Genomic DNA, 25,888 nt, shown 5'->3' on the forward strand with positions numbered 1-25,888 from the left:
ATCTCTTATCTCTAAGCATCCTTCACAGTAGGTATTAATAGCTCATTTTTATAAATGAGGAAACCGAGACCTAGAGAGATTTGATGATTTGCCCAAGGCTGTTCAGTTAGTAATGGCAGAGCCAAAGCACAAATCCAGGGCTTGCTCTCAGATGACAGATTATGATATCACCAGCTTATTTATTCATTCAGTGATATCTACTGAATGTTTATAATGTGCTGGAAATGGTACCTAGCACTAGGGATGTAGCAGGAAACAAGCAATAAACAAAGGCGAGATCTCTGTCCTCTTAGAGCTTGCATTCTAGTGGGGGGAAACAAGAACTAAATAAATACAGACTCTAATTTAGGGAATGCTAAACACCATGAATGAAAATAAAGCAGAACAAAGGGATAGTAAGTTGAAAGGAGGCTTCTTTAGAAAGATGGTTGGGTTAGGCCTCCCTGAAGTGGTAACATTCAAGCAGAGACATGAATGAAGCAAGAGAGTCAGCCATGCTGAAACCTCAGGTGAACCAGTGTTGCAGGCTAAAAGCAGTATGTGCAAAGGCCCTGAGGTAGAGCCTGCTGACCATCCTCAAGGAATATATGATCAGACTGGAGTTAGCAAGGCAGAGAGAGAAAGAGGTGGTAAGATTAGAGAGGAAGCCAGGCCTGATCACCTGAGCAGGCCACTGGTGGGACTTTGGATTGATTCTGAATATGTTTAGAGGTCCTTGGAGAGTTTTGAACAGGAGAGTGGTAAGATCTAACTTAAGTTTTTAGAGATTCATCCCGGCCCTTATGTGAAGAAAACAGTGTAGTGTAGATAGAGAACAGATTCAGGGACAGCAGTTAGGAGGCTGCTGTAGGAATCCTGGGGAGAGAAGATAGTGGTTCGAATCCGAGTGGTAAACTATGGAGAGGGTAAGAAGACATTAGATTTGGAATATGTTTTGAAGGTAGAAGTGATAAGGCTTTTTGACATATTGAATAACTTTCAAGGAAGAGGAAGAGTTAAGAATGACTACTAATAGTTATGCTGGAGCATGTCTTTGGAGGTAGTGCCATTTACTGAAATTAGAAACCCCAGTGGGGTGCCTGGGTGGGTCAGTCTGTGAAGCATCCAACTCCTAATCTCAGCTCAGGTCTTGATCTCAGGGTCTTGAGTTCAAGCCCTGCACTGGGCTCCATGCTGGGTGTAGAGCCTCCTTGAAAAAAGAGAAGGTGGGGAGAGAAAAAAAAAAAAACCCTGATGTTGGGTAAGGAGTCAGGGAGCAAGTCTGAGGAGGTGTGGAGAATCATGAGTTCTATTTTTGACACAATTGTGATGCCTGCTAGCCCTGCAGTTGGAAGTGTCGAATCAGCAAAGGGATCCATCAGGAAAAGAATCCAGGCTAGAGATAAAATGTGGGAGTCACCAGTGTATTTGGAGGTATGAGCTTACTGATTATTATTCACTCAGTTTATTACCTGCTATGTGTAGGTCACAGTGCTCTGTGCTTGTAATATAGCAGAGAGCAAGACAGCCATGGTGATTATTCCAAGTGACTTGTTCTGAGCTCAGCATGCCACTAGGAATAGCCTTGACTTATTATTATTAAACATATTCAATGTTAGAGTAGAAGCAAGGATTGAGACAATCATATAATCATCCAATTTGCAGCTAAGGAAACAGATTGAATGATTTGTTAAAAATCTATTGTTTGAAAACCATTTGCATTTTAGATTTTTTTTAAATGTGTATGTCCAGTCCAAATTGCGCATATCCTTCATTTTTATTTGTATTTTCTTACACTCTAGGAAAGAAAGTTAAAGTTGAGTGGAGAGTAAAACAGATGGTCAAAGACTTTGCCAGAAAAACCTATGAAGAATTCAACTGAATTCAGTAAGTCTTTATTGAATACGTACTGTGCTGGAGACTAAGCACTGCCCTCAACTTCAAGAAACACACATACACACACACAAACACACACACACACACACACACACACACACATATGCAAAAGCATCCTAGGACAACCCACAGAATGTTTGCAAATCATATCTCTGCTAAGGGACTCGTCTCTAGAATATATAAAAACTCTTGTAACTCCATAGTAAAAAGACAACCCAATTTAAAAATTGCACAAAAATCTCAATAGACATTTCTCAAAAAATAAAAAAAAGTACAAATGGCCTATTAGCCCATTAAAAGATGCTCAAATCAGTAACCATTAGAGAAATGCAACTCAAAACCACAATGAGCTATCACTTTGCACCTTCTAGAATGACTATAATAAAAAAGACAGGCAATAGGAGCACCTGGGTGGCTCAGTCAGTTAAGCAGCTGCCTTTAGCTCAGATCATGATCTTGGGATCCTGGGCTCAAACTCTGCTTCGGGCTCCCTGCTTAGCAGGAAGTCTGCTGACCCCTCTGTCTCTGTCTCTGCCCATCACTAGCGTGTGCTCTCTTTCTCCCATAAATAAATAAATAAATAAATAAATAAATAAATAAATAAATAAATATTGTCTTTTAAAAAAAAGACAATAACAAGTGTTGACAAGGATGAGGAGAAATTGGAACCCTTATATATTGTTAGTGGGATTGTAAAACAGTAAAGGCACTTTGGAAAACATTTGGCAGTTTCCCAAGCTGTTAAATGTAAGATTACCATATGACCCAGCAATCTATCACCCAGGTATATTTCCCAAGAGAAATTAAAACATTTATCCACACAAAAACTTGTGTTCAAATACAATTGATTATATACAAATTCTATTCATAGCAGCATTATTCATAATAACCAAAAAATAGAAACAACCCTGATGTCTATAAATTAAGAAATAAATAAACAAAATGTGGTATACAGTGCAATATGGTTCAGAATTGCCTAGGAAGTAAGTTTCAGGTGAGAATGGACAGCCACGGACAGAATTCCATGAAGCACCCAGAAAAAACAAGTGGCAAAGGAAGGCTCTATGATGAAAACAGATAGTCAAGTGTAGGAAATGAAGTAGGCAATGAAGAGGAGAGAACTGATGTTATAAAAGCCAAAGGAGGACCTCCAAGAAGTAACTGCCTAGTGGAAGCAGATGCCACAGTGCAGTGACTGGTAAAAACCAAGACATAACCACCATACACAGTTAGATATTCATGATTGCAACTTGGTCTGAATGCACTAGCCATTAAAACACTTCTAGAACAGATGAGGAAATTGGAGTGTGGAAAATTTGTATTATAGAACTATTGTTTATTAGGTGTGATACGATCCTGTGGTTGTATGGGAAAATGTTCTTTTTTTAGAAATGCATACTGAATTATTTTAAGGTGAAATGTCAGAATGTTTAATTTGTTATTTAATATTCAACAAAAGGAAGGAAACAATTATGGCAAAATGTTGACAATGGTTAAATCTAAGAAATAGGTGTATATGTTTATTATACTATTTTACTTCTCTATCTGCCCGAAAACTTCAGAAAATCTAAAATTTACTCAACAAACAAAAACCTGAGAAGAGGCGACTGGAGTAGGTAGTTAGGAGAGCCCTGGTGACCTCTGGAAAAATAGCTGTGGTTGAGAAGTGGGCATAATATCCAGATTGTGGGAGGTGAGGGTGGGAAGTGGGCGAAAGAAGGAAGCTGGGTAAGATTGTGTTTGAGTGGGTTGAAAAGATGTGGCACTTCTTCTGGATAGATGTCTGGCCTGGGAAGAAGCTCTGGTTGTTTCTGTGGGAAAAGGAGATGCAGTGTTCCTGGGATGACACAACATTAAAAAAAAAAAAAAAAAAGGCTTTGGGAGGGATGGTGAGGGTTGGCCAGGGTCAATCCTCGGGACATAGATATGGAATGGCCACAGGGCTGCCCTTGCAGATGAACCTGTGGGCCTGGATGGCTGATATCGGGCTTGTTGTGTTGGGAAAAGGTGAACTCTGTCCCACAGGGGACACAGGGAGATGAGCTTTAAAGAATGGTGGAGTTTTGCTGAGGGTGCTGCTCTTTCTGTCCTAAGATATCTAAGGCCAAGCAGACCTCATGCTGTGAGGATAAGTTTGTTCTTTTCCCAATCCCATCTGTCTGCATTGGAGATTCATAGTGCTTCTGTTAACTCAACTTTGACCCTATTCAGTGTGAGCTAATTATTCTGGCCTTATGCAGAGAGAGTATTCTCCAGTCTCATCCCTGGGTTCCATCTCTTAGCTTCCTTGCATTGGTACATTTCTTCTCCCTACACTCAGAAAAGCTGTATAAGGCTATAGTGCCTCAGTAGGCATGTGCACAGGCGTGTGTTGGGGGTGGAAAAGTGGCAAGGTGAGGGTTCGCACCTCTCACAAGGGCCCATCAGAGTGCCTGGCATCTGAGAGGTTTCCAGTGCTAGTTTCCTTCCCTATCCCTCCCTCATCCATTCTAACGGCCTCCTGGCCTCCTCATTCCTGGCCAAGCCCTAACCTATTCATCACTATAGCATCTGAAAACACCCCCGTGGACTTCCCAAAGGCCACCCAGTAGACAAGATCACCCCCACTGGGAATTTCTGCTCAGAGCATGTGAGTAGAAGGCAATGTCAGTCCTTAGGAGGGGCTGGGCGTGGCAGTTTCCAGATTACTGAGCTTTCCAGTGAGAAGAAATTTCCTGGTACAGCCCCCAACTGGGAGCTACTACCTCTAAATAGTGACTGTGGTTCCTTTCCGGTCACCTCCAGAACTCCTGCTTTTCACCTTTGGCCATGTTATCCTCAAGGTGGGGCACACTTCTGAGGTTCTCCATTCTGGCTGCACATTGGAATCAAAGAGATCTCAAAAATACTGACACCTGGGTCTCACCCAGGTAAGACCTTTTTTATGTGTGTGTGGCTCTGAATGTTTTATCTTTTTTTTTTTTTTTTTTTTTTACGTTTTATCTTTAAAAAAAAGAAGAAGAAAGAAAGAAAGAAAAGAAAGGAAGAAAAAGAAACACCATACCCACAAGGGGAAGGCCCCACGTGGGCCCCTGTCTTCTCCCCAGATGGCAGGCTCCAGAGGCTTCCACACAGGCCCTGGCTACACGCTGGCCCATCTCCTGTTCCTGGGGCAGCAGCCACTGCTAAGCATCCTTTTCCCCACTTCTCGCTAAAGCCTGTTCCCCAGAGTCCTCGAGCGAGCGCACACCTGGAGCTCAGGGATCTGATTTAGCTGGCCTCGGGGTCCAACTATTTTAATGCCCCCAGTAATTAGCCAACCCCCATAACCAGATACCAGGAGACTTTCTTTGTGAATAACCTTGAAGCTGGGGGTGGGGTGTGAGGGGGCAGCGCTTTCCGTTAACTGGGGAAGTGTTTTCCTTAGCTCCTCCCCCTTTATTCTGCTCTTTCTCCTCTTCTCCCTTCTACCCATTTTCATTATAATTATTAGAATTAATTGTGCAGTTCTCTTTCGTTCATCCAAGCTATTCTTCCATTGCAACAAAAGGTAAGAATGGAAAAGGCAGCACAGTCTATAGCTTCTTAATGTTTTTATTTCCTCTTGGCTTACATTCTGGCTGAGGGAGCAGAGGAGGGCTGGGAAGAGACACTGACATTCAGGGTAAATGGCAAGTGAGTCAGTGTCCAGCCGGGCTCAGCCAGCCCAGTCCATGGAGCCAGGCATCAGTACAAGCCCAAGGCATCTCTCAAACCCTCCGGAGTTTTCTTTATAGCTTAATGTTCACGTCGGAAGGAGACCAAGACTCAAGCCCTCTTCTCTCCACATACCCTGTGGATTTGAGTCTCTGAAAGAAGGCACTGTCTATTGTGAATGTTTTATTCTGCCCTCTGCCAGGAAGAAATTAGTGTGGGAAAACAGCCAGCGCAGCACTTCCACTACTAGCTCTTATGAAGGAAGAATCGCAGAACTGTTCTGTTCTTCATTATTTGTAAAGCCTAGGTTTCAGAATATTACTCTTTGATAGTCCCATGAAATTTACCAAAGAATCTTAAACTTAGGTGTCCTTGGTTTAAAAAACCACACAGTCTGTGAGTTCTGCGTGGGCAGATCATTCGTGCCATCATGGGAGTTGTAGATTGCATGCTCATAGTGTTAGTATTAGATGTAAAATGAAAGGAGGGAAATGGTTTGCATGTCCAAAATGTGTTGATGTGTTTCCTAATTTAAAAAATAAAAGAGTATCATTTACTCTTCCTTTTTATTTATTTATTTATTTATTTTATTTTTTATTTTTTTTAAATTTATTTTTTATTGGTGTTCAATTTACCAACATACAGAATAACCCCCAGTGCCCATCACCCATTCACTCCCACCCCCCGCCCTCCTCCCCTTCTACCACCCCTAGTTCGTTTCTCAGAGTTAGCAGTCTTTACGTTCTGTCTCCCTTTCTGATATTTCCCACACATTTCTTCTCCCTTCCCTTATATTCCCTTTCACTATTATTTATATTCCCCAAATGAATGAGAACATATAATGTTTGTCCTTCTCCGACTGACTTACTTCACTCAGCATAATACCCTCCAGTATTTATTTATTTTTTTAAGATTTTATTTATTTATTCATGAGAGACACAGAGAGAGACAGAGACACAGGTAGAGGGAGAAGCAGGCTCCATGCAGGGAGCCCGATGTGGGACTGGATCCCAAGTCTTCAGGATCACGCCCTGGGCTGAAGGCCGTAAGCTAAACCGCTGAGCCACCCGGACTGCCCTCCTTTTTTTTTTTTTTTTTTTTTTAAGTAATCTCTCAACAAGAGGTGGGGCTCAAACTCACAACCCCAAGATCAAGAATCATGTGCTTTACCCACTGAGACAACCAGGCACCCCAAGAAACCTCATTTAATTGATAGCTCTGTTTGCAATTGTTTATGGCTGGTCAGAACCTGATTTTAATCCATTAAGATATTCCTTGCTCATCTGGCCAAGACTATGGTTCCAATTTAATCTGAGTACAGACATAACTACAGAGTTATACGTACATATATTGTACACCAGTACTTGTCATATATTTAGCTGAAGGAACGTCCATATGATCTATAATATTATGTATATGTTATATAGTTCATGCGCCCATTTGCTTTCAGACCCATTCCTTCCCTTCACCTGCTCTGCTCTGTGTCTCAGGGGACTGACCACAGCAGACAGGTTTCCGAGACTGCCTGGTCACTTGGGTTCCAGATGCACTCAGCTAGAGAGAAGCAATGGGGCAGAAGGAAGGGACCAGGGTATTTCTCCCAAGCTTCCTGCCCTTGGGTGGTATCTCTGACAGTAGTTATAACAAGGCTCCAGCCCCTGCCAGAAGGGCCTGCTGTATTTCCTGCTGCTATTGGTGATCCCAACCCCTGGGCTCTGGTAATATCATCCCTTTCTGATTGTCCCTCAGCTCAGCATTGTAGATGACTTCCCACTGTCACTAACTTCAACTTCTCAGTCACCCATCAACTTACATAATCAATTCTCTGCATTAAACTTTCTCTGTTACAAATCTGTATAATGGTTTCTGTTGTTCTAGTTAGTCCCTAATTAATAATGTATGTCATGGTTAAAACACATTTTCCTTTTTTTTTTTTTTTTTTTTGGAACACATTTTCCTTTAACATGGATTAGCTATTAGTAAATTCCTTAATTATGGTTGTGATCACCAATCTATTATTTCCATAATTATTTGTTTGAAGGGTAGTTCATAATCTATTGAAGTTACTATTGCTTAAAAGAAAAATTTTAAGATATTTAGATTTCACAAATGATTGTGAATTCCCCCAACTTGAGCTTCAAAGCGATGGCCTAAGTTTACTCAATATCTACATACAATAAATGTAATGAAAATAGTGAATCATATGCCATTATTATGTTATTCATAATAAAATTACTACTGCATTTTGCAGAAATAGCCCAAAATCTTCTTGAGCTGATATACGTACAGACTTCCAGCAGTAGCATCATGAAGGAATGATCTGGTGGTGGTTATGGTAAAAGAAATGCTCATAATAACTTCAGAACTTAGAAGTAATTTATATCTCACTCTTTTAGTGATTTATTTTTATTATTACTTGTAATATCTTTCCTGAAACTTTGCCTAAAACCCTCTCTCCTGCTGACTGCAAATTCAGATCAACTGGATCATTCCAGGAATGGAATGCGTTAGTAGAAGTAGAGGTCTTCTGAGGGACCACAACTAAATCAAGTCACTTTGGCGACCACTTCCTTTCTTCCCTTTCTTCCTCATCTTGCTTAAGCTTAAAGGACCCTACAAGTGTAAGAAAAGTACATAAAAGATCCAGGATTTCATACATGGAACCTGGTACTCTGTCAAGAGAATTTATGCATGTCTGATTTAAAGATGGTGGATTAGGCATGCTTCATTTTATTGCCACTAAAATGAAAATAAAGGTATTTAAAATGTGATAATTAGTAATGGCAGAGGGACTCTCAGCAGATAACATTTCAAAGATTTCTCTGGAGGGTAAACGGTGGTTGGAAGAGTGGTGGCAGAAGAAAGAGAACAGAGGAAGCTAAACTCATACTGCATAAGTAGGAGGTTGGAGGAGGATAGAACCAAGAAAGAAATCTTTTGTAGAGCAGAACTTAGGGCACTAGGCAACTCATAAACGTCAGCTGAGTGATTGATGAGGTGAAATTGTGGTGATGAATAAAATAGTGCAAAGGAGCAGTTGGACTCTCACTCTCTGTGCGTAGCAGCCAGATAGGCTCTCCCCACTGCATCACCTCACTCCTAATAAAAAACAACCATATTCTCTTCTCTACAAAATGTAACGGCCTCACAGATAAGCTCCTTGGCTTGTTGGTATTTAGGAGTTCCTTAGCCAGATATCTGGGTTTCCGCCGAGTAGTCACAGTAGAAATAATACAAATAGCAAAAAGTTATATAGCACTATAATGACTATGTTATATATTAATTTATTTAATGTTCATAACAGCTCTAGGAAGAAACGCAAGCACAGAGTGGTCAGATAACTTGCCTAAGATCACACAGCAAGTAACTGGCAAAACTAGATCACCACAAGGTGAAGATTCAATTAATAAGCCCTATCCAGGTGCAAAAAAAAAAAAAAAAAAAAAAGTATCAAGTAACATCTTATGGCCTCATTCTGAAGTAAAGACAGCTGAGGATGACCAAATATTTGAAGAAACGCCACAACATTAAAGATAAATACAAATAAACACAAGAATGACCAGAAGAAAGAGTAAAGATAGGAAACAAGAAGGGAAGAAAGAAACCTCCAATTAGTATTCTCAGAGGTATTTGAGAAGATATTGCATCATAAGAGAACAGGATACGATGAAAGAGGAATATCAGAGAAGTATGAATAGCCTTTGGAAATTAAAAATACATTTGTAAGGGATGCCTGGCTGGCTTAGTCAGTTAAACGTCTGCCTTCAGCTCAGGTTTTGACCCCAGGGTCTTGGGTTTGGCCCCACGTGGGGCTCCCTACTCACCAGGGAGTCTCCTTCTCCCTCTACTCCTCCCCTCTCCCTCTCTCCTTATCCCTCTCCCACCCCCACCCCCACTGTGCTCTCTCCCTCTCTATCTCAAATAAATTTTAAAACTCTTTTTAAAAATAAATTTGTAAAAACTAAAAAAATTCAACAGAAATATTGCAATATAAATTCAAAGACATATCTCAAAGAAAGGACAAAGATTTTCTTAGAAATCATAAGAAAAAAAAAAGAATCACAGAGGGCTAATTAGGATATCCCACATCTGATTAGTTTAAGTTACCAAAAGGAGAAATAGATAATGGGAACGATAAGACATTTCCCTAAGGTGAAGGACACGAGTCTCCTAGACATATAATCATTAAATGTATACATTGAGGACACAGAAAAATTTCTCTATGACATTTATAATCTGTTCCGTGGCCAAACTAAGTCTTTTCATGCTCTCTCGACAGTTTTTGTCTAAGACATTGAAAATGAGCAACAGGGTTTACATTATTGTGACTATAAAAATATTGTTTGCTGTAGGGCTATTAATCACTCTGATTGCATTTCTTTTCTTGTATGGCTTTTTTGATTTTTCCCCCTCTCAAGTTTGTATTTGTGTTTCTGAGAATCTTTGCCATTATATTATTCTCAAGCCTATCTGATCTCTTTATCTAATCAAGTATTCTATCATATCCCCTTTTTTGTCCCTGAGATCCCTGAGACCATCATGACTCTTGCACAGAAATTACTCTGTCTCTTCACTGGCTTAAATTCCTGCCTGGATCCCACATTTCCTTCTTTTATGGTCTTACTCCCTTAGTTTACTGAGGTACATCCTCAGGTAACATTTTAGAAAGGATATGTGGGTAATAAATCTTCTTCATCCTTGTCTTTAATTTTCATGTTTCATTGATACCTTAGCTAGCAGTAGATTTTTATATTAAGCATCATTTTTTTCTTAGAATGTTGAAAAATTACTCCAGTGCTTTTTTAGCCTCCAATGTTGCTAATGACAAGTCAGATATAATTCAGATTTTTGTTCTGTTGGCAAACTCATTTCTCTGTTCTTCTCCCACCCTCTTCAAATGGATACATCATGGAGTGCCTGCGTGGCTCAGTTGGCTGAGCATCCAATCCAACTCTTGATTTCAGCTCAGGTCATGATCCCAGAGTTGTGACACTGAGTCCTGCATCAGGTTCCCCGCTCAGCAGGGAGTCAGCTTGAGATTCTTTCCCTCTTTTTTTTTTTAAGACTTTTTATTTGTTTATTCATAGAGAAAGAGAGAGAGACAGAGAAGAGAGAGAGAGAGAGAGAGGCAGAGACATAGGCAGAGGGAGAAGCAGGCTCCATGCAGGGAGCCCAAGAGCCCGATGCGGTACTTGATCCCGGGGCCCCAGGATCACACCCTGAGCTGAAGGCAGACCCTTAACTGCTGAGCCATCTAGGCATCCCGAGATTCTTTCCCTCTGCCCCTCCTCTTACTCATGTGCACACTCTCTCTAAAAATAAATAAATAAACCTTGTTTAAAAAATAGTTATATCATGCAATCACAATATGAGCATTATTATTCAAAGACGTGGAGATACCTACCAGAAGAAATGTCATGAAAAATGAGAAACAGTTGCCTCTGCAGAGCGGTACTGGAGAAGACAGGAAACCATCATTTTACTTATTTTTTCCTTAACACTGTACATGATTATTTTGACAAAGCTTTAAAAATTATAAACGTGGTTTGCAAAATTATTTTTAAAAGCAGGTGAAAGATGATCATACAAGTCAGGGTTATGTTACTTCTGAGTCGGAGAGGCTGTGCTTAGGATTCCAAGAAGGGATACTGGGGGCTCCCAGAGAGGTAGCCTCACCATTATTTGATTTGGGAGGCAATTAACCAGTTGCTTATACTTACCTTTTATAAGTAGAAAGCCTTTGCTTACATGTTCCATGAATTCTTCTGATATATAACTCATAATATTTTTTAGAAGGCATATGACGTACATTCAAGTGCCAGTTTAAATATGTAGTCCAAGTCTAGCATAGCAAAAGAAAAATTGCCTTACAAAAAAATTATAAATATTTCTTATTAGTATATCAGAATGTCATGAATTTTTCCCTTTTGCTTCTCTTAGATTGAATATTATAAACTGAAAATATTAAGTGTAACCTCCATTTATCATTAATATATCAGAATGTCATGAATTTTTACCTTTTTGCTTTTCTTAGATTAAATATTATAAATTGAAAATATTAAGTATAATATTATCCATTTAATTATTTATTGTTTTATCTGAGTTAAGATTATGTTTTAGGGTTTTAAAAAATATTTTATTAATTTATTTGAGGGAGTGAGAGAGGTAGAGAGAGAGAATGCACAAAGGGAGAGGAAGAGGGAGAAGCAGACTCCCCACCAAGCAGGGATCCCAACTCATGGTTTGATCCCAGGACCCTGAGTTCATATCCTGAGCCAAGGGCATATACTTAACTGACTGAACCACCTAGGCACCCCTAAGCTTATGTTTTTTGAACGTTTTTTAAATTCCCATGGAAGAGAAAGAAAAGATTGAACTTCCAGTTACTCAAAAATTTCAATCCGAACAAAGTTAAATCCTTGTTTTATGAGGTTATATTTAGACATGCACTTCCAGTTCTATAATTCAGTTCCACATTGCCTAAGTACCTGATATCTATCTGGAATCCATTTACCAAATGAGTATTTATGCAAGCCACAGTATCAGGCCTAGAAATGCAGGCAAGGTCCTTGCCCTTGTAGAGCTTACATTCTAGGAGAGCAGAGAGGACAGTTATCCACAAATTTAATAAATAAATACACAATATATCAGGTGATAAAGAAAAATAAAGCAAGAAGAGAAGTTAGAGAGTGAGCAGAAGTGTTGCTATTCTATGCAAGATCTGAATGAAATGAGGGAGGGAGCTGTGTGGTTATCTAAAGGAACTATAATCCGAGCACCATGTGTCCTTTGGAGGAATACAAATATTTATATTTCTTTTTTTTTAATTTTTTTAAAGATTTTATTTATTTATTCACGATAGATAGATAGATATATATAGAGAGAGAGAGAGGCAGAGATACAGGCAGAGGGACTCCAGGATCTTGCCCTGGGTCAAAGGCAGGCACCAAACCGCTGAGCCACCCAGGGATCCCCAAATATCTATATTTCTGACTTTAGGATGTATATAGACTATGAATGAACCAGGTGATAATTTGAACTGTCAGAATCAAAATTTCATAAAAGCCTAGCATTCAGAGTATGTTGAAAGTGAAGATACGTAGTTGAGATGATCAGTGGAAGACCTCCAAGTTTAAAGAGAAATGTGGAAGAAGCATTCCATCAGGGGAGGGCTAGCTAGGTGGGGCCAAAGGAGTAGCCAAGAAAATGGTGGAATTGGCAGTATGTTCGAGAGGGAGAGTAGAGAACATAAGGCCAAGCAGCAGCCATAAAACGTCCTATCTATAACCATTATAGGCTCATAGGCCAATAGGCTCAGATATCAAATATGCACAGATAGAGAAGTATGAGGAAACCTGACTGCAAAGCTGAAGGTAGCAGGAACACCCCTAAATAAGACCAAGCTGCCTTCAGTCTTAGCACCGGTTTGCACTATTAACATCTCAACATCTCCACCCCCACCCAGGACCCTTAAAAATAGTCCTAGTGCAGGCCATGGTCCAAGTGTTTCACTGCGTAACACACAGCAAAACTTCCCTCCGATAGGCAACAGTCTCTTCCTCTCATATCCCTCTGTGCACATGGGTGCCCAGACCCTCTCTCTCTTCTGTCCCCACCAATCTCTGTCGTAACAGTCTCTGTTCCTCCAGCCTGCCTCCCCTTCTCTTTCTCTCTGGAGCAATCTCTCACCCCGCAATCCAACTCTCATTCTCCCTTTTTTCAGGAAGCCTGGCCCCTTCCCCCTAAGGGTGACCCCCTTTCTCCAGACTGTTCCATATGCCTCCGTACCTCAGCTCAGACAAACCAAAGAAACTTCCTCCAATTCATACCCCTTAGAAAGAAGGGAAAATTAAGGAACTCTAGAAACTTCTTACCGAGTATCTTCACTCTTGTTATTAAACAAAAAAACAAATGTTGACATTGAAGCTCATGAAGGAAAAGTGAGAGTTAGTCAGCTACCAACACAACAGATATTTTAGTTTTTCAGAAAGAGGGGATGTTGGGGAGGAGTGAGAGAGGAAGAAGAGAACAGCAGCTCTGAACTGCCATCATTCATGTGAGTTTTCTTCTCTCTCACTGGATTATAGAGAGCATGCCATGCGTTGTTGAAATCTTTACCTTCCATAGCACCTTAGCGGATGTAAATACTTGAAAAAATGAAAGAATTTGAGTGAATACGTGAAGGAATGAGTGAACATGGGCAAAATCAGGCAGTGAGTGCAGTGAGGTTGCTCGCAGGTGTCACATTACTCACCATGTCTGGGACAGTTTCCTGGAGGCTCTCCTGGACTCCAGCACTTGTTTCTGGGGATACTCCAGTTATTCCTCCTGTGAGTGTGCTCTTACAGAGCACGGTCCTTAGCCAACTTTTGCAATTTCTCATACCACCTCATGAAGTCAACACTTGGACATCTCGTGTTACACCAGCTCCCAAATTTCTTCAACCCAGACCCTCCTGATTGTTGATTTCCTAAGTCACTAATCCCTTCACTCCAGTACTTATAGTGCAGATTAAGTCGTATCAAGGTATAAACCCTTTGGAAGCATTATGCACAACACACAGTGCTTGCATCTCAAAGTCAACTTTTTTTTTTCATACCATAAGCATTATTACAAAGAAGTCATTACTAACCCAAAGAGTCTTTAATTCTTGGTATCTCCTATGGGAGCTGCCTGCTAATCCTCCTTAAACCTTGCTCTCATCATGTAATTTCTGTGCTGGAAATGCAACTGCCTCATGTCTGAACTCGTCTCCCCAGCACTGAAAACCATCTACAATCTGATCCTCCTCTCTAGATATAACTCCATGTATTTCCCACCCCAACATGCCTCACTGACCTCACAGCCGGGTATTGACCATTTTTGACCATTTTACCTCTGTCCCTTTGTCAAGGCTCTGGAAACTTCTGTTCCTTCCATTCCACCTTTCTCTTCCAGACAGCAAAATCAGGAAATTGGATGGGCAACAGTGTCCTCCCAGTGTCCCTCCTCCAGGGAGACTTCCCTGACTCATTAGTCCTTTTGTCTCTTTGGGCTCCTGTGTACCCAGCTCATCGTATATTTCATGGCCCATTGTCTTATCTCTCCAGTGAGCTAGTGGAGCCTTCCTCTTGAAAGGACCCATATCATTTATTGCTCTGTATTTCCAGTGCCAAACACACATTGCATTTTTGCACAGTGAGTGTTACTTGAAAACTCTTGAGTCAAAGGGACTAAATCCTTTTATCTACTTGCTATTCACCCAATTGTTCCCCAATTGATTCCTCTTGGGCACCAGAATTTTAGAGTAACCAAGATCCACATCTAGGTTGGTAGGTCCCAATTCCAGGCCTCATTTTCATGACTCTTCTTGAAGATTCTGTTTCTGTCTTTTTTAAAATGAGGAGTAGAGCACTTAGGAAGATCCTAACAACTTATGTTTCCACTAAATAAATTCATGTTATGAACTAAACTATATGTGTTGTTTAAACAAGAGAGAATTTGTAATAGGAAAGAGTTAAGGAAACTCTGCTCAAAATGCAGGAACCCTTTTCTTTCCAGAGGGGATTTCTATAAATTACATTATTGAAGAAAATGTTGGCAATAGTAAGAATTACTGCATAATACTCAACTGCAAGGAATGCCACATTCCTATATTTCTCTAAAATCAAATTAAACTTGGCTGCAAGTTCCTCACTCTTTAGAGCTGGGGAAAAGTCCAATATTATCACTGGGTCTCTGTTTCTGTCCCCCAGGCTTTCATAGGCCCAGGGAAGTAGGGATATCCCGATTTGTAGACCATGATGGGTGCCTTGGTTTCTACTGCCCCTTCCGCTATCCCATGTGCTAGTCCAGGAGGACACTGGGAAGACCATAGAAAGGCTTCTTCGTGCTGCATCTCTCTCCGATGGCTACAGGTTATCCATGGAGGCCCAAACCCAGGCTCTCAAAGCAAGAATGTATTGTATCCAACCTTCATAGGCTTTCAAGTAGCTTCACACCTGAGTTCCAACAGGAGTGGTGGGCCCCTGGAAACTCACTACCCTTACACATGCACACACACACACACAAACACAAATACACACATGCTTGCACACACTTCCCCCTCCTGGGGAGCCACCCTGAGTGGAGCTGAGCCACACTTCCCTCCTTTGATCCTGCATAATTCATAAGTCTGGCTTCCAAACAAAGATCTGCATGAGAAGGCTTTATTCTAGGGCCTCTCTGTTTTAGGCTGTGAAGCACAAAGGGCTGTTTCTTTTCCTCTGAGGAAAGGAAGCTCAGAACTTAAACTGAAGGCCAAGAAGAAAAATCACCTTATCATTCTTTTTTGCTGATAAGACCACAGCAGTAAAAAGGATAAGACACCAATTAACTTCTCCGTCACTCTCTGTTCCCTGGGCAAACACTGAGCCTATAGGGTGTGTGTGATGTTGGTGGGGGTGGGGTGGCTAAAAGCATTAACAAAGGAGATTTGGACACCTGATGAAATCTCAAAGGCAGCTTAGGAGAAGCCAAGGAAAGAAACCTGAGCCACATATCTGCAGCATTAACTGTAGTAGGTGCCACTGTATTCTGTGACCATTTGAAATGAGGAAATGGCAATTTGCAAAGATTTCCTGTGCATCAGTTGAATGAGGACTGGTGTGAGGAGTAGGACAACTAGTACTGTGGCCCAGGGGGCTGAAGAACACCTGCGCTCCACTCATAGAGCTGTGCGACCTGGCGTGGAAGTACACTTGAGGGGACGTGTATTCCTAAGTCAAACAAGGGCATCACAGGCCTGTTGTGGCCCTGTTTAGGAAAGACAGTGGGGTAAGGGAATATGCCAGGCTCTGGAAAAATGTGAGTTGTTTGGATGACTATAAAGATTGATAAAACTTTATTTATTTATTTTTAAAGATTTTTATTTATTTATTCATGAAAGACATACAGAGAGAGGCAGAGATATAGGCAGAGGAAGAAGGAGGCTCCCTTCAGGAAGCCTGATGCAGGACTCCATCCCAGAACCCTGGGATCACAACCTGAGCCGAAGGCAGACACACAACCACTGAGCCACCCAGGCATCCCAGATTGATAAAACTTTACACCAAGACTCAGCTTTATATTAAAGCTTAACCAAATAGCAGTAAAGCAAAAAGCATACATACAACTGAGTGTTGGTCAAGGGAAACCAGGGAGGGGAAAGCAGGACAAAGTAGCCCCCGACCATAGAGCCAGTCAGTTGGTTAATCACAGTAAGAAGTAGCCAGATAACATGGCTAATATCAGTTCAGACAACTATGGAAAATTTTTTAAATAAACTCTCACTTAAAGAGCTAGAGTAGTGTTTTTAAAGATGATCAGTGCTTCCAGGCTTCCTTATTTAGTATTGAAAGCAACCCAAAAACTATCTTTAAAAGTGTGTTCTATATAAACCTCATAAAAAATGAGTAAACTGGGAGAGAAAGAATTTGAAATTGCCTTCATTACTTATCAAGAGTGGCTTCTTAGAAGTTTACTTGGGAGTTATGAATGTAATACTTGTTGCAGAAAATAATTAGAGCCTATCAAATTGCTCTCTCAAAATCATGTATATTATGATATGTGTGCAACACTAGTATTCATATTTGATCTTCCCCCGTATACTTGACAATTATGGATAGCCTCAATCTTTTCCATGTTTGCCCATCAGAGAGGCAAATGACCTTTGTTTTATTATTCTCCATTTCCCTGATGCTAGTGGTGTTGAACATCTTTCATATGCTCTCATTTCAGCCTTTTTTGTATATATCACTTGTTCATATTCTTTGATGTGTTGTTTTTTCAGTTAGTGGTGTTACTTACCTTTTAACTATTACGTCTCTTAAAAATATTTTCTCAAAGACTGTTATTTGTCCTTTAACTTTGTTTATGGTGTCTTTTGCCATATGGAAGGCTTGGGTTTTTATGTAGGGAAAGTCATTATTGATTTTCTTGATGGCGTCTTGGATTTTGTGATTTATTTAGGAAAGTCTCCTCTATCACAAGATTATAAAAATATTATATTTTATTTTCTTCTGGTCCTTTTAAAGCCTTTAAAATGTTTATATCACCAGTCTCACTTTTTTTTTAAAGATTTATTTATTTATTTATGATAGACATAGAGAGAGAGAGGCAGAGAAACAGGAGGAGGGAGAAGCAGGCTCCATGCCAGGAGCCCGACGTGGGACTCAATCCCGGGACTCGATCCCGGGACTCCAGGATCGTGCCCTGGGCCAAAGGCAGGCGCTAAACCGCTGAACCACCCAGGGATCCCCTCACTTTTATTTATTTGGCATATACTATAGGGATAAGACCATTTATTAAAATCACCTAACTTCATTTTCCATGCATCCTAGAGAAAAAGGGAGGCTAAGTTCTTTTATTCATCTGAAGGACAGTGGTAAAAACTCTGTGAAGGAGGAAAGGATGCATAATACCAGTCTGTGTCCAACAATGACCATCCACTTGAATGGGAAAATTAAACACAAACCTGTGAGATACGCCCTAACACCCATTTTATTTATCCCATCACCTCCCTTTCCTCTGGTAACCATCAGTTTGTTCTCTGTAATTAAGTCTTTTTTTTTCTCTCTCTCTCTCTCCTCTTTTCCCCTTTGCTTATTTGTTTTGTTTCTTAAATTCCACATTTGAGTAAAATCATACGGTATTTGTCTTTCTCTGACTTATTTTGCTTAGCATAATACTCTTTAGCTCTATCTGTGTTGTTGCAAACAGCAAGATTTCATTCTTTTTTATGCTGAATAATATTCCACTGTATATATCTACCACATCATCTTTTTCCAGTCATCAGTTGATAGGCACTTGGAATGTTTCCATATCTTTGCTATTATAAATAATGCTGCTATAAACAAAGGGGTGCATATATCCCATTGAATTAGTATTTTTGTATTCTTTCAGTAAATACCCAGTAGTGCAATTGCTGGTTCATGGCATAGTTCTATCTTTGACTTCTTGAGGAACCTCCATACTGTTTTCCACACTGGCTGCACCAGTTTGTATTCCCACCAACAGTGTAAGAGAGTTCCTTTTTCTCTAATCCCCCCCAGCACCTGTTATTTCTTGTGTTGTTAGCCATTCTAACAGGTGTGAGTTGATATCTCATTGTAGGTTTGATTTGCATTTCCCTGATGGTAAGTGATGAGGAACATATTTTCATGTGTCTTTTGGCCATCTGTTTGTCTTTGGAGGAATTGTCTGTTTGTGTCTTCTGCCATTTTTAAATTGGATTATTTGTTTTGGGGGAGTTGCATTGTATAAGTTCTTTATATATTTTGGGTATTTTTAAAAAGATTTTTATTTATTTATTCATGAAAGACACAGAGGGAGAGAGGCAGAGAGAGAAGCAGGCTCCATGCAGGGAGCCTGATGTGGGTCTTGATCCCGGGACTCCAGGATCATGCCCTGGGCCAAAGGCAGACACTAAACCACTGAGCCACCCAGGGATCCCTATTTTGGGTATTTAACCCTTTGCCTTTTAGGTTTGTTGAGTATTTGGATTTAGCAAGATTTTGTTTGTTAAATTTATAACTGTTTTATGAGGTAACTTAAATGCACAAGAGGGTTTGACATTAAAGTTGTAAGCGTTGTTTGTTTTAAATATTTAAGGGTATTTACTTAGTTCAACTTATGTAAGTGGTTATTTGTTAGAGGAATAGATTCTTTGTTGTTGTTTTTAGGGGAATATAATCTTTTAAATTTTTAACCTAATGGAACATTAGTTCAAGGATGAGAGAAAATAATTATTCTTATTTTCATACTTTTGAACTTATATACTTATTAATAAAAACTATGTTTATAGATGACTTTAAGTTTTCTAACTTAAACTTAAATGGACTGAATATTGATTCAGATACATGTTAATGTGTGAATTTCTTTCTGTACTCCAAAATCTACTCTGGACATTAAAAACTCAATTGGTAGTATGATACCCAACTCATCTAGGTTTTCTGGGGACTACTTTGGTTTCAAAACTGAGAAACTTGGCCAACTGGGGCAGTAAGTCACCGTTATTGGCAGACAGTCCTCTGACCTTCTCAACAGCCCTATGGCAGCCTGATGTGAAATCTGTGTACGGTGTTATTATTCTCATTAACAGAGGCAGCAACTGGGCTCAGAGAAGTTAACATGGCTTGGCCAAGGCCACAGTTTGTTTTATAATTTATCTACCTTTCTCATGTCCTTTTTCTATTTAATGTGATTGGTTGATTTATTTCTGAGGTCTTTCTTCCCTCTCCAGTAGAGAATTTGGTTTCTTCTTTCTAGAATAAATGATTTTTATTTTCACCTGCATGAGCCACAGTCTAGAATTAACTTCAGCAGTAAACCCTACAAATTCCTTTGTAGAGAAATTCAGGAGGTTGACTTAGGCTTTGTAAGATGAGTAGAAATAAAGGTTATGAAGATGTTCAGGGCATGGATTACTATTCATTTTAAAAATCATTTTGCTAATTATTTAAAATATGTTACTACATATTAACTTTTTTTAAAGATTTATTTTTATTTATTTATGATAGACATAGAGAGAGAGAGAGACAGGCAGAGACACAGGCAGAGGGAGAAGCAGGCTCCATGCCGGGAGCCCGATGCGGGACTCGATCCCGGGACCCCAGGATCGCGCCCTGGGCCAAAGGCAGGCACGAAACCACTGAGCCACCCAGAGATCCCCTATTAACTTTTTAATAATAGTTTTGTTGGGATATAATTTACACACCATATAATTCATTCATTTATGCTCTTAACCACTATTCTTAGACTCAGGGAAATCCAAATTAAAGCAAAAGTGATATGATAAGCGCCAGGTGTGGTATGTAAGTGTTGAATCACTAAATTGTATACCTGAAATCAATATTATACTGTATGTTAACTTACTGGAATTTAAATAAAAACTAAACAAAAAAAATGATATGATATATACTCTACTTCTCTTCCAAAAAAACAAAAAAACAAAAAAAAACAAAACAACAACAACAACAAAAAAAAACCAAAAGTGAAATGCCAATTTTTACCCACCAGATTAGTAAAATATAAAAACCCACAAAAGTTTTAATATCCCATGAGGATAAAGCTGTGAGATAATGTTTAGTCTCAGATATTAATGGTTGGAGTATGACTGGCTTCACCTTATTTTTGAAAATGATCTGAAAATATCCATTAAAATTTAAAAGAAACAAAAATGGAAACCATAATTTCACTTTGGACAATTTATTTCATAGAAATAAAAGTATGAATGGATAAGAATAAGGATATTTATCACAACATTAACTAATGACAGAACAAACACCTGGAAAAACTTTGTCCATCAGAAGGGAATGATTGAACAACATATGATTGGCCATACCAAGAATGAGTTACATTACCCTCACCCAAACTTCAATCAATATTATACCATTAAAGCATTTTTATTTGAGTTGACTCTAGGGTTCTACAGGAAAACAGAATTAATAGGATATTTAATATATATATGTAATAGAATTAATAGGATTATACCATATGTATATATACACACACACACACATATATATTAATAGGACACAAATATATCATAGATGAATAGGATATACACAGAAAGAGAATATTCATTATGAGGAATTGGCTTACATGATTATGGAGGCTGTGCAGTCACATGCCCTATCATCTGCAAGCACTAGACCCAGGAAAGCCTGTGGTATAGTCCTGAGAATGAGGAGAGATTATGGTGTCTCAGTCTCAAGGCAGGAGAATGCCAGTGACCCACCTGAGGAGTGAGGCCAAATGCCCCCTGCCTCTGCCTTTTTGTTCTATCTATGCCCTCAACAGATTGTATGATGTTCACCCACACTGGAGAAGGCATCTGCTTTACTCAATCTAAAGATTCAAATGCTAATCTCATCCAGAAATATTCTCACAGATATACCCAAAAATTAACATTTAACCAAATATCCAGGTACTCCATGATCCGGTCAAGTTGACACATAAAATCAATTAGTACACGTGTATTTGTTATAAAATGAAGTTTTATAGCACCACAGTTGACAGAAAATCAGTATTACTTGCTATGCCTAGAAATATCTGTAATAAATACAAAGACAACAAAAGGATGTTATTCATTCCTAGTTATATAGTATGGCCTACCAAAGATTCTAATCCTGAGCTCAGCTCTCTACAAAAGAGTGGAATATCAAGTGTCAGAGAAATATTAAAGACACACACCACATGAGTCAGTGTCATTTAATGTCCTATCAGCTCCTTGGAGCCCACAGTACTAATTGTTCCAAATTTCTGTAAACATATAGGAGATTTTTATTGAATCTGAAGAGATAGTCACAATTTATTAAATTTTTTAAAAAGCAAGTTGTAATGTGTGTTAGTCCAACTTTTGTATAATAAGCAAAGTCAAAAGAAACTTTTGCATGCTGATTGCTGCTTGTTTTGGTGTGCGTGTGGAGAAGTGGATGAACATTTTAGAAAAAGGGCAGCCCAGGTGGCTTGGCAGTTTAGCGCTACCTTAGGCCCAGGGTGTGATCCTGGAGACCTGGGATCAAGTCCTGCGTTGGGCTCCCTGCGTGGAGCCTGCTTCTCCCTCTGCCTGTGTCTCTGCCTCTCTCTCTCTCTCTCTCTCTCTCTCGTGAATAAATTAAAAATAAATAAATAAATACATAACCATAGGAAATAAGTCAAAAATGATCTAAATTTGGATTTTAATATAGTCCCACCTAATAAACCACCAAGGCTGTTAACATTGATTAGGAGAAAGAATGATGGAAAGTCTTTTAAGTCTTTTACTATATTGCTTTTAATTTTGGACTTGTATTACTTTTGACTTTTTCACAATTCTAATAAAAGCATTCTAAAAGAAATGAAAAGAAAGAGACCATGTGGTCCGAGCCACCAAAAGCTGTGAATAAGCTGCAAATCCTTGGTTATATGTCAGTTATATCTCAATAAAGTGGGGGGCAGGGAGTAGAGGGGAAAAGCTACAAGTCCTTGGGTAATCACGCACCATTTCTCCAATCCACCTCAGTGCTATTGACATTTGGGTTCAAATAATTAAGGTGTTTAAGTAACTCGTAAGAACAGAGCAGTAACAGCCCTCCAGGTGGTCTGTCCATTTGGACAAGGATGGAACACTTTCATCCCACGGATAAAGTTCCATCAGTAGTTAAGGACTTGGGGGCATTGAGGCCTTTTCCTCAGTTGTGAGGGGTAGTCTTGTGTATTGTAGGATGTTTGGCAGCGTCCCTGGCTTCTACCTAGTGATGACAGGAGCATCGCCCACCCCTAGTCAAATGAAAGCCAGAAATGTCCACAGAAGTTGCCACATGTTGCCTGGAGGCAGAGTCACCCCTGGTTGAGAACCCCTGCTCTAGTTCTCAGTTTCTCATTAGTAATGAGATACGCTTTGAACCAAGTGTTCTCTGAGTTCCCTCGAAGCTCTGACATTGTTTGACTTCATCAACTTTGAATCTACCATGGTTTCCAGAAGCCGTTTTCCTCTAGAGCCACTAGAGGGGACACTCTGCAACAGTAAGGATAGAACAGAGCACTTGGGCAACTTTGTTTTCTTCTCCTTGTGGACTTTGTTGTCTCTGATTCGAAGGGCCTGGCCTTTAATACATCGGCTTTGATGTCGAGAGTGATAACCCTTACCCACAAGGCATGTTGAGCTGTTTGTCTTGTGCTCCGTGCCATAAAAGTCGGCATTTTTAGATATGGTAGCAGAGAGCAAAGTGTTCTTTGCTTTTTAAACATTCAGGCAGTCAGGTGAATAATAGTACTAAAAAGAAGTTATTTGTCTCCATGAGGAAAGCCCGTGGGACGACCAGGCTAGGAGGGGAAAGATTCAGTTCTCTTCCTGGTCCTGCCACATCCAGTCTGTGTGATGTTGGCTGAGTCTCTTAACCTTTCTGGTTCTGTATAGCAGCTGAGGAGATAAGCTGAGAGGTTAAGGTCACACATGGAGTTAAATGGTCAAGCAAGGGTTTGGATCTGACCTGTCAACTTCGTGGGATAGTTGTGCAAACCAAAGGAGATGGTGTATGTGAACGAGTTTCGAAGAATAGAAAACCCTGTACAAGTTCAGGGTGTGGATTTGCAGGTATTAGGAGAGCAAGAGGTGATGACTACAGGTAGCATGAGGGGTGGTGCATGGGGGAATGGCGCAAGGGTAACTCCATGGAGGTAACAGAAATAATCCTCCATCAAGTGTTATAAATTATAGAAAAGAGATCTCAATGCCCCCAAGTCTTTCATTACCAGTGGAGCTTCATCCCTGGGACTTAGGTGTTCTATCCTCATCCAAATGGACAGACCCCTTGGAGGAGTGTTACTTTATGCTCTTATGAGTTGCTTAAACACCCTAATGAAAACGAAACATCTATTCCAACATAGTTTTTAAAACTTTTTTTTAACTCTGAACCATGGTAACAAATGGTAACAAATGTATTTCACATAGAGACACAGCTCACACACTATTATAAAATTGAAACAAAAGTCTTGCAACATACTTTAATTTTTCTGTTCTGTTTTATTTTGTTACTTGAAACTACTGCTGCATCTGACCCAATAAATAGTGGGTACTGAACTGCAGTTTTAAGAACACCATTCTAGAGGTTTTTATGGGAGGATAGCATCCTAGAGCTGGGCTGAGGAAACAGGAGATAAGACCTCCAAACATTATGCAGGGAGCCTCAACGATGAATTTTTTACAATTTTATAGGGGCTGGTTCTTTGAGGAATGACTTAGGAAGAGGGAAGAAAAAGCAATAATAACAAATTCATCTAAATGAATAAGGATGGGCTACTGAGCAGTAGCATCCCCGCTGGATTCTCAGAGGTCACGATTTAAACTCCACAATATTAACATAAAGTACGGATGGACACAATTTAGCCACCACCATAACAAAAATAAAAACCCAGGGGTACCTGGGTCGATTAAGCATCTGCCTTCAACTCAGGTCCTAACCCTGGGTTCCTGGGATTGTGCCCATGTTGGGGCTCCCTGCTCAGGGGGAGTCTGCTTCTCTCTCTCCCTCTATTTCTCCCTGGTCATGTTCTCTCTCACTCACTCTCTCTCATAAATAAATACATAAATAAATAAATAAAATCTTTAAAAAACAAAAACCCAGTGTTTATTCAGCCCTTATTATATATTAGACATTACAGTGAGCACTTTATATGAGTGGTGATGTACATGAAGTTTGAGAGTTCCCTGGTTTTGTTTTCTTCCTGCACACTGAAAAAGAATGCTGGCTTTGCCTGTCCAGTTTCTTCTCCTCGCCTATCAGAAGAACAGGACAGATGCAGAAGAATTAGAGGAACATTGGTTAGAGTGGGAGAAAAAGCTTTCTAGGGAGTTTGGACAACTATGGAGCATAAGGGGTTTGGATAGGATAGGAAAAAGGATGTTAAGAAGGATTGCAGGGAACTCTCTATGGTGCTTGAGAAATTCAAGTATTAAATATGAGTTAATTTGAAATTACTTTTGGTGACTGGACTGGATTTCTTAGATTGTAATATGACCCTGAGACTGGCCCATGTGGGTCATGGTCTCAATAGGGTTACTTAAGCAGGGTTGAGCATCTGCTTTTGGCTCAAGGCCTGATCCCAGGGTCCAGGGGTTAAGTCCTTGCAGGGAGCCTACCTATGTCTCTTCCTCTCTCTCTGTGTCTCTCATGAATAAATAAATAAAATCTTTAAAAAACCATAAGGTTACATAAGCATTATCTTACTTAATCTGCATAACAAACCCAGCAGGTGTTATTAATTATTTTTCAGATTTTTTTTAAAAAAAGGAGGTTGACTTTAAGTAACTTTTAAGTCATACAGTTAAATGCAGAGCCAGCACTGAAACTTAGGTCTTTCAACCCCCAAAGTACAAGCTCTTAACAAGTCCGTGAGTAAAGATTATTTCCAATACAGGTAATATCAATTAAGAATAAAATAGAATAAGATTTAACAAAAGGAATGTAAGACTTGTACACCAAAAACAATAAAATATTGTTGAAAGAAATTATAGATCTAAATATATGGAAAGGCTTTCCCAGGTTCATGGATCACAAGACTTACTATTGTTGAAATATGAATACCCCCCAAACTTGTCTACAGGTAGAACACAATCTCTGTCAAAATCCCAGCTGGATTTTCTGCAGGAATTGAGAAGATAATCCTATAAATCAAATAGAAATTGCAAAGGATTCAGAATGGCCAAAATAATCTTGAAAAAGCACAAGATCGAAGCTGTAGTAATCAAAACAGTGTGGCGCTGGCACAAGAACAAACATCTAGATCCATGGAATAGAATTAAGAGTCGAGAAATAAATATTTATAGTCAGTTGATTTTTAACAAAGGAGTCAAGAT

At 39.7% G+C, this 25,888-nt stretch overlaps 1 protein-coding gene across 15 annotated transcripts in view; it reads left to right on the forward strand.

Moving 5' to 3' along the window:
* ZBTB38 (zinc finger and BTB domain containing 38) overlaps nt 1-25,888 on the forward strand; it is a 130,572-nt gene that overhangs the window by 21,712 nt on the left and 82,972 nt on the right. For 14 of the 15 annotated variants that reach the window (XR_007405287.1, XR_007405286.1, XR_007405288.1 and 11 more), the window contains one exon: nt 1,782-1,866. The exons of the other annotated variant lie outside the window; for it this stretch is intronic. The gene's annotated coding sequence lies outside the window, so the exon portion shown is untranslated. The remainder of the gene's footprint in view (nt 1-1,781; nt 1,867-25,888) is intronic. 15 annotated transcript variants of the gene reach the window in all.

This window comes from Canis lupus, chromosome 23 (genome assembly GCF_003254725.2).
Source record: "Canis lupus dingo isolate Sandy chromosome 23, ASM325472v2, whole genome shotgun sequence".
Taxonomy (NCBI): Eukaryota; Metazoa; Chordata; class Mammalia; order Carnivora; family Canidae; genus Canis; species Canis lupus.